Source organism: Equus caballus, chromosome 26 (assembly GCF_041296265.1).
Source record: "Equus caballus isolate H_3958 breed thoroughbred chromosome 26, TB-T2T, whole genome shotgun sequence".
Classification (NCBI taxonomy): domain Eukaryota; kingdom Metazoa; phylum Chordata; class Mammalia; order Perissodactyla; family Equidae; genus Equus; species Equus caballus.
In genome coordinates this window covers 21,360,988-21,374,028 of record NC_091709.1, presented here as the reverse complement: position 1 = coordinate 21,374,028, position 13,041 = coordinate 21,360,988, and the positions used below count along the sequence as shown (strand labels likewise).

Below are 13,041 nucleotides of genomic sequence, written 5' to 3'. Positions count from 1 at the left end.
CAATACAGTATTATTAACTATTGTCACCATGCTGGACATTTATATTATAACTGGAAGTTTGTACCTGATTCAATAGTATATGGTGGGGCCCCTGACATCGGTATGTTTTAATGTTTCCCCAGGCGATTATAAAGTGCAGCCAGGTTTGAGAAATACTCTTCTGTTCCCCGGCCTGGCTGCTCATTAGGGTCATCTGAGGAGCTTAGCAAAATACCAAGGCTTGGGTCCAACCCCCAAAAGATTCTCATTTAAAAGTTTTTGGACAGAACCCACACCTTGGTATGTTTAAAAGCTCCCTAGTGATTCTTACGTAAAGCCAGTTTGAGAACCAATGTGCTGATCAGAGGCTCTCAAACATCAGAATCCTTCAGAGAGATTATTAACAGAGATTGCTGGATCCCATACCCAGAGACTGATTCAGAAAATGGGGGTGGGGCCAGATAATCTACATGTCTAACAAGTTCCCAGATTAGCTTGCTGCTGCTGGTCTGTAGACCACACTTTGAGAACCACCGAAGTAAAAATCACTCATATCAAAAATATCTCCAAGCAGAAGATCACACAGTCTCTTTGTAAATTTGTTCCAAGACTTCAGCCTCGCCTTAATTCAGTCTGAGTGGTTTCCTTAGCAGTGTTGTGATATATTCAGCTCTTAGTTATCTGCAGTTGAAAGGCTTAGTATTTGAAGTTGAGATGATCAGTGAATCCATATTAACCCTACTAGTCACCAATTAAATCCTTCACTTTCTATCTCCCCTCCCCCCACAGAACATTGACTAATGATTTTGTAATTTCAGTTCAGAAGAAACTTAAGCATATAATGCTAAGAATTCATAATTTGATTTTCTGCTACTAAGGGTTAAGGTCCACTGAGCCACAGTAATTCTTTAAAAATTGTATAAACACAAAAGAGTAGGAGGCACTGATAAGCCACCCTTGTAGATATCATATAATAAAACTAAAGTTAAGGTCATGTTGACCCATAGGGTTAGAGAACACCATCTACTAAGCACAAAAGAAAACAAATTGTCGCATTTTATTCTTTCAATCGTTGGAAAAGGAAGAAGATATTTTGAGGAACAGGATTAATAAAACTTTAAAATAAATAGGAAGAAAAGGGTGATAATTAAAGATATATTGTAATTAAAACCCAGCCTGAACAAGAGCTCCTCTCTCTTGATTCCACTTCTTTTTAATTACAGAAATAACAGCTCTTCCTGGATCAGCCCTCTCCTGTCTTATCATCTCCAACAGATACAAAGCCACTTTTAAAAAGACCAAATCTACAAAATTGATTCATCCTTTCGCCTCTATTTTTTTCCCAGTTTAGTTCCTCCATAAAATATAAAAGCTGAACCATTTACTAGCACAATGACTTTCACATGGCAGGTCTCGGCCACACCACAGTTGGATTATTCTATCACAGACTTTCTCAACCATGGCCAATGGTCTCCAAGGGAAAGAAACGGGAGAGGGGCTGAGGGCATTGCCGTGAAGCAGTGGGCAAATGGAAATCTTTCCCCAAAAGGCAGATTGTGACTACTAGGTGGGGACTGCTCAATCTGCAAAAAGTTTAAACTGAAAAAAGATCTTCCGGAAAAATACAAAAAGCAGCCTGCTGTAAATTTTAATTATACAGGAGACTTTATTCAGGAGACCAAAATGTTGACAGTGAATCAACTGGGAGGGTGTTTTCAACTAGGACAGTGTGACTGACACGTTTTATATTAACGTACATATACTAGGAGGATTCAAATTTGAAGGCAGGCATTTCGCTAAGTCAACTCTCTACCTAAAAATGCAATATATTTTTTCTGTAAATCAAGATCAGATTATTGAATGAAGGAGCTCTCGATCCTGAAATACTCCATTTCTCCATTGTGCTTAATTAATCATGGACATCTTACATTGAGTTTTGTTGAGATGTGATGAGAGAACCCCATAAAAATAACAATTAAAGGAATAAATGACAGACATCTTAGAAAACAAGGAGTAAAACGCAAGGAAATTTAGACATAAGTAATAAAGTTTGCATGATTCTTTAAATAGATGAATATACACAATATTGATAATTGCCATACCCTATATAATTGTGTAGCACATTTATATTTTTAAATCTATTGTTTTTTTTTAAAAAGATTTCATTTTTTTCCTTTTTCTCCCCAAAGTCCCCCTAGTACATATTTGTATATTCTTAGTTGTGGGTCCTTCTAGTTGTGGCATGTGGGACACTGCCTCAGCATGGCTCGATGAGCGGTGCCATGTCTGCACCCAGAATTCGAACCAATGAAACACTGGGCCACCTGCAGAGGAGCGGACGAACTTAACCACTCGGCCACAGGGCCAGCCCCTAAATCTATTGTTTTATCATTAAAAATAGCTACACAAAATAGGTAGAATATATCATTATTCCCATTTGACAGATGGATAAGTTGAGTCAAGGAGAAGTTAAGTATCTGTTAAAGTTGTAGAGTTTGTTGGTAATGGAACTGAAACTTGAAAGCACATACTCTAAATTCCAGCATTAGTCACATCTTCTCCAATGACACAATCTAGAAAACAGAATTAAAACTGTAAACACTGTTCTGTATTCCATATTAATTTTCCCCAATAAATAACTTTTAAAAAACCACTTAGTGGGGGCCGGCCTGGTGGTGCAGCGGTTAAGTGCGCACATTCCACTTCAGTGGCCTGGGGTTCGCCAGTTTGGATCCTGGGTGCAGACATGGTATTGCTTGGCAAGCCATGCTGTGGTAGGCATCCCACATATAAAGTGGAGGAAGATGGGCATGGATGTTAGCTCAGGGCCAGGCTTCCTCAGCAAAAAGAGGAGGATTGGCAGCAGATGTTAGCTCAGGGCTAATCTTCCTCAAAAAAGAAACCAAAAAAACCCCGCTTACAGCTAATGCATATAAAGCACTTTGCTAAATGCCTGACACACAGTAGCATTTATTCTCACATTCATTATTCAGTTTTTTTTTCTGATTTTAAGACTAAATTTTTGCATATGCTATTAACTCATGCTCATAGTCATGGATTGGCATGAATATTTCTGGGTTTCAATTGAGTCTTTGTTTGATTCAACAACCATCTATTGGGAATCTCCTGTCTCTGTGACAAGGTTCCAGGTGCCACGATACAAGGGTTAAGAAGAGAGATGAAGCTTCAGTTTTCATGTCACATTCTCAAGAGAAATGAGACTATAACAGAATAAATAATTAAATATATAATTAGAGATAATGATTAGTGATATAAAGGAAAAATAATGGTAATGTTATACCTTGGTAATATTATGGAGAATGACAGGAGGGGGAGTTGAGAGTCAAATGCAGATGGGGTAGTCAGGCAAGAATCTTCTGAGAAGGTGACATTTGACACAGACCTAAATGGCACAAAGGAGGTAGCTATACGAAGACCACTGGGAGGAGAACATTTCAAGCAGAACACACACAGAAGATAAGGAGCAAAGGCCCGGGGGTTGGGGTAGCCAGGATGGTACATGGCAGGGTGAAGGATCCTGTAGTGCTCAATTAGAAGTTCATTTGGGAAACAGAAAAACTTAAAAATATTTATGTGGATGTACTCAAGTCCCATCAGTCATAGACGCAGGGGTGCTAATAAGGTTGATAAAATTGTCCTTCCCTTAAAATTTTATAAAACCGTCTACTCCAAGACAAAGAGGAATGCCATTTGTACATTCATTCTGGAGCCCGAATCACTTTGAAAGTTGGGTAGTCTGGACCCTGTGAAGCAGCAGAGGGCTAAGAAAGCAAAAAGGCTTTCAAATAACCTAGTGAAAAATGGGCAAAGCATCTGAGTAGACATTTCTCCAAAGAAGATACACAAATGGCCAATAAACACCTGAAAAGATGCTCAACATCCTTAGCCATTATGGAAACGCAAATCAAAACCACAATGAGAAAGCACTCCACACTCACTAGGATGACTATAATAAAACAAACCAGATAATAAGAAATATTGGTGAGGATGTGGAGAAATTTGAACGCCCATGCATGGCTTGTGGGAATGTAAAATGGTCTAGCTACTTTGGAAAACAGTCTGGCAGTTCCTTAAAAGGCTAAACATAGCATTACCATATGAACAAGCAATTCTACTCCTAGGTACATATCCACGAGAACTGAAAATATTTGACCACACAAAAACTTGTACATGAATGTTCATAGCAGCAATATTCATAATAGCCAAAAAGTAGACACAACACAAATGTCTTTCAACTATGAATGTATACAGAAAATGTGTTAAATCTCTACAGTGGAATATTTTTTGACAACAAAAAGAAATGAAGCATAGGCACATGCTACAATGTGGGTGAACCTTGAAAACGTGATGCTAAGTGAAAGAAGTCAGTCATAAAGGACCACATATTTAATGATATCATTTATATGAAATGTCAAAAATAGGCAAATCTATAAAGCTAGAAAGTATATTGGTGGTTGCCTTGGGCTGGCGGGCAGAGGAGGGGCATGGAGGCATTGAGGAGTAATGGCTAAGGGACGCTGGGTTTCTTTTTGTGGTGACAAAAATATTCTAAAATTGATTGTGGTTATGGTTTCACAACTATGGGAATATAATAAAAGCCATCGAATTGTACACTTTAACTGGGTGAATTGTATGGTAGGTGAATTATATCTCAATAAAGCTGTTAAAACACAAACAACTATACTCTTTCAAATGGTGTCTGGGATCAGCTCTACATCCAGAAGAAATAGGAGAAACTCTCCTCCTTCTTCTCCTTGGCTCGTTCCTCAACTGGTCTTCCCAGTTCTTAGGACATGTAACTCACGTAATTGTGATGAGTAATTTGGAAGGTACACAAGACTTTGAGCAGCTTTGATCTGCCTGGGATCCTAAATCAAGATGGGACACTTTGATAGGTCAGAGTATTCTGAGTTTTTCAACATCTGATTGACATAAGTCCTTCCAAACAAAGGATACTGACTGATCTTTAACCTTGTGGTTATTTTTCTTTCTGTCCCCTCACCTGGAGTCTTGTGCTGCAGCATCCCACATGTCCACACAGCAATTCATGACTTCAACTCCAGGCCATTTGATTGGTGGATTGCAAAACACTGTAACCACTATTTACTTGATTTCCCATCTTGCCTTTTTCTATTTTTTAGAGAAAAGGCTCTGAGTATCTCTCGAATCCACCCAATTATTAGCTTAACTGAGTATGATAAAGTTTATATAAAATCATTCCCATAGTAACTATCCACAGAATTAGATATAATTGCTCTTTAGTTTTAAAAAGTAATTATTCTCTAAAATAAGTCTGGAGGATGTAATATACAACCTGGCAACTATAGTTAATAACACTGTATTGTATATTTGAAAGTTGCTAAAACAGTAGCTCTTAAAAGCTCTCACAAGAAAAACAATTTGTAACCACGTGGTGATGGATGCTAACTAGACTTATTTGGGTGATCATTTCATAATATATACATATATCAAGTCATTATGTTGTATACTTGAAACTAATATAATGCTATATGTCAATAATCTCTCAATAAAAAAATTTAGTTTAAAAAAGTACCTATTTCTTCAAGGGCAAAGGTAAGCTAAAAGAGAGCACAACTTTTAAAAATATGTTTAGGGGTCAGCCCCGTAGCCGAGTGGTTAAGTTCACACGCTCCACTTAAGTGACCCAGGGTTCGGATCCTGGGTGCAGATATGGCACCTCTCATTAGGCCAGGTTGAGGTGGTGTCCCACATGCCACAACTAGAAGGACCCACAACTAAAATATACAACTATGTACTGGGGGGATTTGGGGAGGGAAAAAAAAAAAGATTGGCAACAGTTGTTAGCTCAGGTGCCAATCTTTAAAAAAATAAATAAATAAAATAAAAAATATATTTAGACAAATCTAGTCAGGCATATTAAACAGTAGGAGAAGGTGATTTCATCACATGAACAAGGCTGACCTAACATTGTTTGTGTAATTAATTAAAGATTGTGAACTCCTTGATGGAAAGGTCTGCTTTTTAATTCATCTTGACATGTCCTTGAATACCTTGAATATCTTGAGTAATGCCGAGTATACAGCAGGTGCTCAATGTGAATGAATGAATAAACAAATGAGTGAATGAAAGACTGAATTAGTCACATATGGTTTTTAACAGATTTGGCTCAAATAGCTCAGGGTCCAAGACATGATTCTTTCCTTTACTATTAGTGTGACAGTGCCCCTAGTGCAATATATTTAAGACTCAGTTTTCTCATCAGTTGCTGACATTATCATGAGGGTTAAAGGAACATGAGGCCTGGAAAAGAGTAGCATTAAAAAACATACAGACTATTAGCATATAGGCATTGCTTTTTGTAATAATCAGATTGGCAAGAGAAAAAGTTAGAATTCATAGGTAGGTAAGAGAGAAAAGAAAAAAATAAAACCAAGATAAACTTCCCAGCTGAATGTATGGCGATCAGCCTGAAGGTCTTAAAACCTGTAAGTAAAGAAGCCCAAATTCATTGCGAACCATCGTTCAGGCATTACATCCTCCACTATGTGAAACAGAAACATTTTTCTTGCTGTCCTGACAACTGTGATGGTGGTAATTTGCAAAGATATAAATTATGATTTAAAGAAAGGTCGAAAATAATCTATTCCAGCTGTGGTTTGAGGAAGCTAATTTGAATTTAAAAGTGCAGCAAAGTCCTTTCTCATTTCCTGCTTACCATACAAGATTTTTAACATAGCTGACTCCTAACAGACAGAACCGCACGGCATCAGCAGAGCGCTCCAAACGAATATTCACGGGAGGAAAAAAATCTACCAACAGTTTGAAGAGGAATCATTCATTAATTTCGCTGGAAAAACAAATCATGTATCGTGGCTGCCCAGGCCCAAATAAAGTTTGGTCCTCTCCCAACGTGGCATCCAAGCTCTTTTCTCTACTCCATAGCCTCGTCCAATCTCTTATGGTGATCACCCATGGTTATTGGTGAGCAGCTGTTTTGTTGTGCTGTCAGTTAGTGCCCTAGAGTTCACTGAGGACTGCAATCTGCTCAAGAAAAGTCATCCTTCTCCTTACTGCTCATCATTTCTTATTGTCTTCCCATTTTATCATTAAAGCTTTTGGGAATGGAGTAGAGTGCTCTCTTGACCTCGGATTGTTGTTACTCTTAGGTCATTTTGATGAGGTAGGAATTTTCAATTACACAATCGATTTCCCTCAAAATTTTTCCTGACATGCAAAGAATCTTAGTGCAGATTGTGTGAAATAAACATATTTGGCCACCTCCCAACTATCCTGGTTAGATTAGCCTCCTCTTGGCTTTCTATGTCTAAATTTTCTGTCAAAAGTTCAGAAAACTTTCTTTTTAAGAGCCATATGGAAGATGAATTACTTGGTAAAGTAATATTATTAAAAGATGAGAGTATAAAATTATATATCCTACAGGAAAATAGTCAATAAATTTGTATATGAGATTAGACATGGCAAAGTAAAAAATTTTGCGATTTCTTGGAATTATGATGAGATAAACCTCAAATATTTATTGTCTGTTAGGCTATTTACAGATAAATTTCTTATTTCCAGAATTATTCTATGTGTTCCTGTAGAAATCTTAATTTCATGCTCTATTCGATAAGTGGCATTTCAGATTGAAACAAGTATACATACTGGAAGGTTAAACAAAGAAATAACAAGATTTCTTTGTTTCTCCTAGGCTCTTTCTTCTAAGACAATATTCACCAAGATAGATCATACATAGGGCCATAAAATGTCTTACTATTTCAAATAGTTGATACCATACAGAGTATGTTTTCCAACTACCACAAAATTAAACTAGAAATCTAGATGAAAAAGATATCTGGAAAATCCCCAAATATTTAGAGGCCTAAATACTCAGCATCACTTAAGCAATGAGTCAAAAAAGAAATCAAGAGTGAACTACAAAAAATAAATTGAATAGGGGCCAGCCAGGTGGTATAGTGGTTAAGTTCACAGACTCCACTTCAGTTGCCCAGGGTTCACAGGTTTGGATCCCGGGAGTGGACCTACACACTGCTCATCAAGCCGTGCTGCGGCAGTGACCCACTTACAAAATAGATGAAGATTGGTACAGATGTTAGCTCAGGGCCACTCTTCACCAAGCAAAAAGAGGAAGATTGGCAACAGATCTTAGCTCAGTGCCAATCTTCCTCACAAAAAATAAATAAATAAATAAAATTAAATAAATTCAATATAAATGAAAACATCAAATTTTAAGAGATATGGATAAAATGTTGCTGAGAGTTTTGCCAAGACTTCTAGAATAAATATAGATAAAATCTTTACATCATTGGGTAAGCAAAAATTTATAGGACACAAAGAACATGAGTCTTAAAAGAAAAAAAATGATTAGACTTTATCAAAATTAAAAACCTTTCCTCTTTGAAAGACACCATTTAGAAATTAAAAAGCAAGCCACAGATTGGAAGAAAATATTGACAAAACATATTTCTCACAAATAATTTATATCTAGAATAAATTAGGAACTTGTACAACTCAATAAGACCAACAATTTCTAAAATGGGCAAAAGATTTGAACTGAAACCTCAGAAAAAGAAGATATATAAATGACCAATAAGCACATGAAAAGATGCTCAACATCGTTAGTCATCAGGGAAATGCTAATTAAGAAGCAACAGTAAAATACCTCTACACACCTAATAGAATAGTTGAAATTAAAATAATGGATAGTGATAAATGTTGCCAAGGATATGGGGCAACTGAAACTGCTACCGTTGTTATAGGAAAAGTAAAATTTTACAGTCCCTTTGGAAAACAGTTTGGCAGTTTGTTTTTTCATAAGATTAAACATCCCTTGTCACACAACCCTGCAATTCCACTCTTAGGTATTTATCCAAGAGAAATGAAAACATATGTCTACACGAAGACTTGTGGTGAACGTTCCTAACAACTGCGTTCCTAATAGCAAGAAACTAAAAACCAAAAGTGGATCAAGAGGTGAATAGATAAACACATTGGAGCATATCCATACAATGAAATACTTCTGAGGAACAGACAGGAACAAATCTCTGATACACATCACACGAGAAGTGAATATCAGAAACATGCTGAGGAAAAGAAGCATGCATGAAGGAATATGTACTGTATGGTTCTGTTTATATGAAATCCTACAAAAGGGAAACCAACTTGTAATGACAGAAGGCATGCTGGTGATTGCCTCAGGCCAAGGGTGAGGGTGTAGAGCTGAGTTCCAAGAAAACACAAGGGAACTTTTTGCCTTAGTGGTGGTTGCTTCCGTGTATACGTTTCTTAAAATCCATTGAACTGTATGCTTAAAAGGAGTGCATTTTATTGTATGCAAATTATGCCTCAGTCATGTTGATTTAAAAAAATAAGCTGATCAAAAAACCCACTAAGACTGGTTTTATGTTCATGGACCAGAGGATGGGATTTTTCCCCCCTTTGCTTTATATTTGTTCCTCTCACTCCTAATTTTTTAAAAATTGTGTAAGCATTTCTTTCATATTGCAAAAGCATCAATATCTTTTAAATCTTTTCTACAAATTTCCATACAGATTTACTCTATTGCATTTCCTCCTTTCTATAATTACTTTGTTTTTTAAAAAGTTGACGATCTAAGGATATCTAACCTATTTCCCATCTTCAGACTGGACCATTTTAAAGTAAAAAATCCCTCACACGAGGTCCTCTACATGCTTTATTTGCTGGAGAATTATATGGGCTGAAGAGCTCGGCAGAGCAATGGCTTATGATCACTCAGCTGCCTCATCCTGACCTCTCTGTAGTGAAAGTTCAGCTTCTTAGGAACATAAGGGATAATGTTTCTTTCAGCATTTCCACAGCGAACTGCTGACCTCTTCTTGTTCTCTTTGTTCCTCTGGCCTTAAGGACACTTGAGCAAAGTTAGTATTGGAGCCTCCCAACTTTTGCAGGCAGTCTGATTAAGCAGGTTGTTGAAGTGGTATGAGGGTAATTTTGTGTACATTAATTAAAAAAATAAAAAGAATACCCAGGCACAAGGCCGTGTTGCCCTCCACTGCTCAGTAAATTTAATTAAATTGGCCTGTTCCTGGGAGACATTTTCTGCCTGAGTTTGGATAGTTAGTGCAGGTAACGTTTACAAAACTCTGTTTGGATAGGTGTTCAATTAGATTTTCCAATTTAGGCTGCACTGAGCTGATATACATTTTCGAGTGATTTGGTGCATTTTGATTTTCAATTTTCTGGGTCATGTTTTTAAGTACATGGAGGCCAAAGGAACAAACTTGATGAATTAGTGCAATCAAAGAGCAAACAAAGCATTCCTAATAGATTGAAAGAACCCCAAGGAAATATTCACAGTTTTCTTCTTCATGTATCTTTCAGTGGCCATTTTCTTACTGTTGTCATCCATTCACGTATTTACTCTTTCGTGCTGTCATTTATTCCTTCATTTGTTCATTTACTCACAAATATTTATTAAACGTATACTAAGAGTCCACACCTTCAGGATGCAAAGATACCAAGAACAGATACCATTTTCTGAACTTCTTTGATTTGTGGCACTATACACACTTTATTGCTAATCCTTAAAGCATGTCTGGAAATGAAGTATAATTATACTTATTTTCTAGATGAAGATAATAAGATTGAACCAGGATTTGAACTCAGATATCACTGACTCAAAAACCCAGCTTCATTTCACTAAACTGCTGTGCCTCCCAAATCATATTTTAGAGACAAATTAAAAAGGTCTGTTAAAAATCAGGACAGTGAAACCAGCTGGAAAGATGTAGGAATTCTTGTCCTGGCCCTGACAAACCAGACTTATGATCTTGGAGAAACACTTTATCTACAGGAGATTTATGTATAAATCCCCTATAAAAGAGGAAATTATTAGATTATTTTTATGGTCCCTTCCCTTCCAGTTCCAAATATTTCTAATCCTTTCATTTTTACTTTGAAAAATAAAAATGGCTGACTTGATAGTTGGATTTTCAGAGATATAGTAATTTTTTAAATTATTATTTTGATTTCTGTTTTCTCTCCTTTACTAACTAGCTCATCAATTAAGCTACAAAAGAACAAAGAAAGGTATTGGGTACTTAATTTGGGGAGAAAGTCAGATGTTGAACTATCAACTGATTCTAAATAGCACCAAGCAAGTTGCAAGACATTGCTTTTCAGCTCCAGTTTCTAACTTTCCATTTGGCATCGGTCCTTGAACATGACAATATAATGATGTTCTCAATTTGGTGATTTTTAAATATTTTAATCTTAATTAAAGTATAGAGAAAAAGTTGCATTTGCTGAGTTCGAATGCTCGCCAAGTGTGAGAAAACCGTATCTCAGCTGTATGTCCTGGTACACAGTGTTCTTGGAACTTCTCATGTGTCATTCTGTCTGTTCATGTGCAATCTGATAACCAACTACAATTAGCAAGTGAAATATTTATATATGCAGCCACATAGTCAGTCCATATGTGCAAAATATTGCAAGTTCCTCAGTAGCATTTAGCATCACCCACTGTTATCTTAGTTTCTTGAAATAGACCTTATGGTGCCTTACAAAATATGCCCCCAAAGCATGCAATTTCCTTGCTTTGCATGTTTATAGTAGCGCTCAAGTCAGCCTTGGTAAGGTGACCAGTTTGTTCTCTAACAAAATTCAGCACCGCCAACACATAGCTCTCTTTCCCTCTGTGTTACTCATGTGCTTGACTTACAAGCTACACTGTGTCCTGAAAGTGGTGTTCATCCACGTCAGCTAGCCGGTTACTGTTTTATTTATAAAAATTCCAATCATTGTCCGAGCACAACTGATCGAGGGCACACATCGAGAGCCTCATAAAGGAAATTTAAAGATTCACCAGATATACACTCTATTATCAGCACATGAACAACAAAAAAGGCTTGTTGACTTCCTAAAAATTTTCCCGAAACTGAAAATCCATAAACGGAAGAAAAGCAAGCCTCTGATTTACTCCTGAATTAAATCAAGGGACATCCAGCAGTTGAAAGAATGCAGGGCAGCTGCCCTCAATAAAATATTGGTATGTCGGCCCCTGCCCCCTCCCAAGGCTGATCACATTACATCGAGTAAAGGAGAATGAAAGGAAGTAAGATCCTACCTGCATGCTTCGGTTTGCGTTTAACCTTACTTACCAGAAAAGTTCCAGCTTTCGCAATTAAATCATAACACAAGAGGGAGAGAGGAGAGGGGGAGGTGAAGAAGAACATGAGATGACTGACATGCCCCTGGAGCTGAATCTGGTACTTGTGCTATTGAACTAATATACAGCCAATCCAAATTGATGGAGTGTGATGAGCAGACAAACGTCCTGTTTATTAGACCAATATAAATAAGAATGTCTCTAACCAAATACAGCTAATGTCTAGTTCCAGGGAATATTGATGCCATTAATTTATGACCTCTATGTTTTTTTAATAATACAAACCTTGTTAATAATGCAAAGTCTCTTAAAACGTGTAATTCCACAGCTCTTAAGAACAACCTTGAAAAGAAGGTACTTTATACTACAATAATGGCATCGTGTCACTAGAGTTTGAAGCAGGGACGGATGCATTATTTCCTGTCTTGTTATATTGTAATAGATTTGTGGTGGGATGGTTTAAGAGGCTCCTGCTGTCTCAAACTGTTCCCTTCAAACACTGACCATGAACCAGGCTCGGAGATGATTTGGACACTTAACATTCTCAAGGACAAAAATTTCTCCCAATGTAGTAGAGAAATAAGGGAAGAAAAGATTTTTTTATCATTCTGCTTTACTCTCACCAAGGCAAATTTAGAGACACGAGAAGGACTGAAACATGGAGATTCTAATACTGAGCTTGCGGTGCCTGATTGAATACTGTATAAATTAGTGGCATAAATGCCCGCAATGGAATCAAAATATGCAGTGCTATTTAAGCAATGGTTTAAACAAATGTAGCTTATTTTCAGTTAAAAGTGCTAACTTGGCTACTCATAGCCAAATCTCTTTGCAGGGCCTGTTGGCCACACTGTTTTCCCACCGTGACAGATTGGAGTTAATTGAAAAGTTGC

General features: G+C 37.1%; 1 long non-coding RNA gene across 1 annotated transcript in view; it reads right to left on the bottom strand.

The window, feature by feature from the left end:
* LOC102147870 (uncharacterized) overlaps positions 1-12,259 on the bottom strand; it is a 57,409-nt gene extending 45,150 nt beyond the window's left edge. Inside the window, exon 1 of the long non-coding RNA XR_289553.3 lies at positions 12,141-12,259. This is a non-coding gene — a long non-coding RNA (uncharacterized lncRNA). The remainder of the gene's footprint in view (positions 1-12,140) is intronic.
* Between the last annotated feature and the right edge of the window lie 782 nt (positions 12,260-13,041).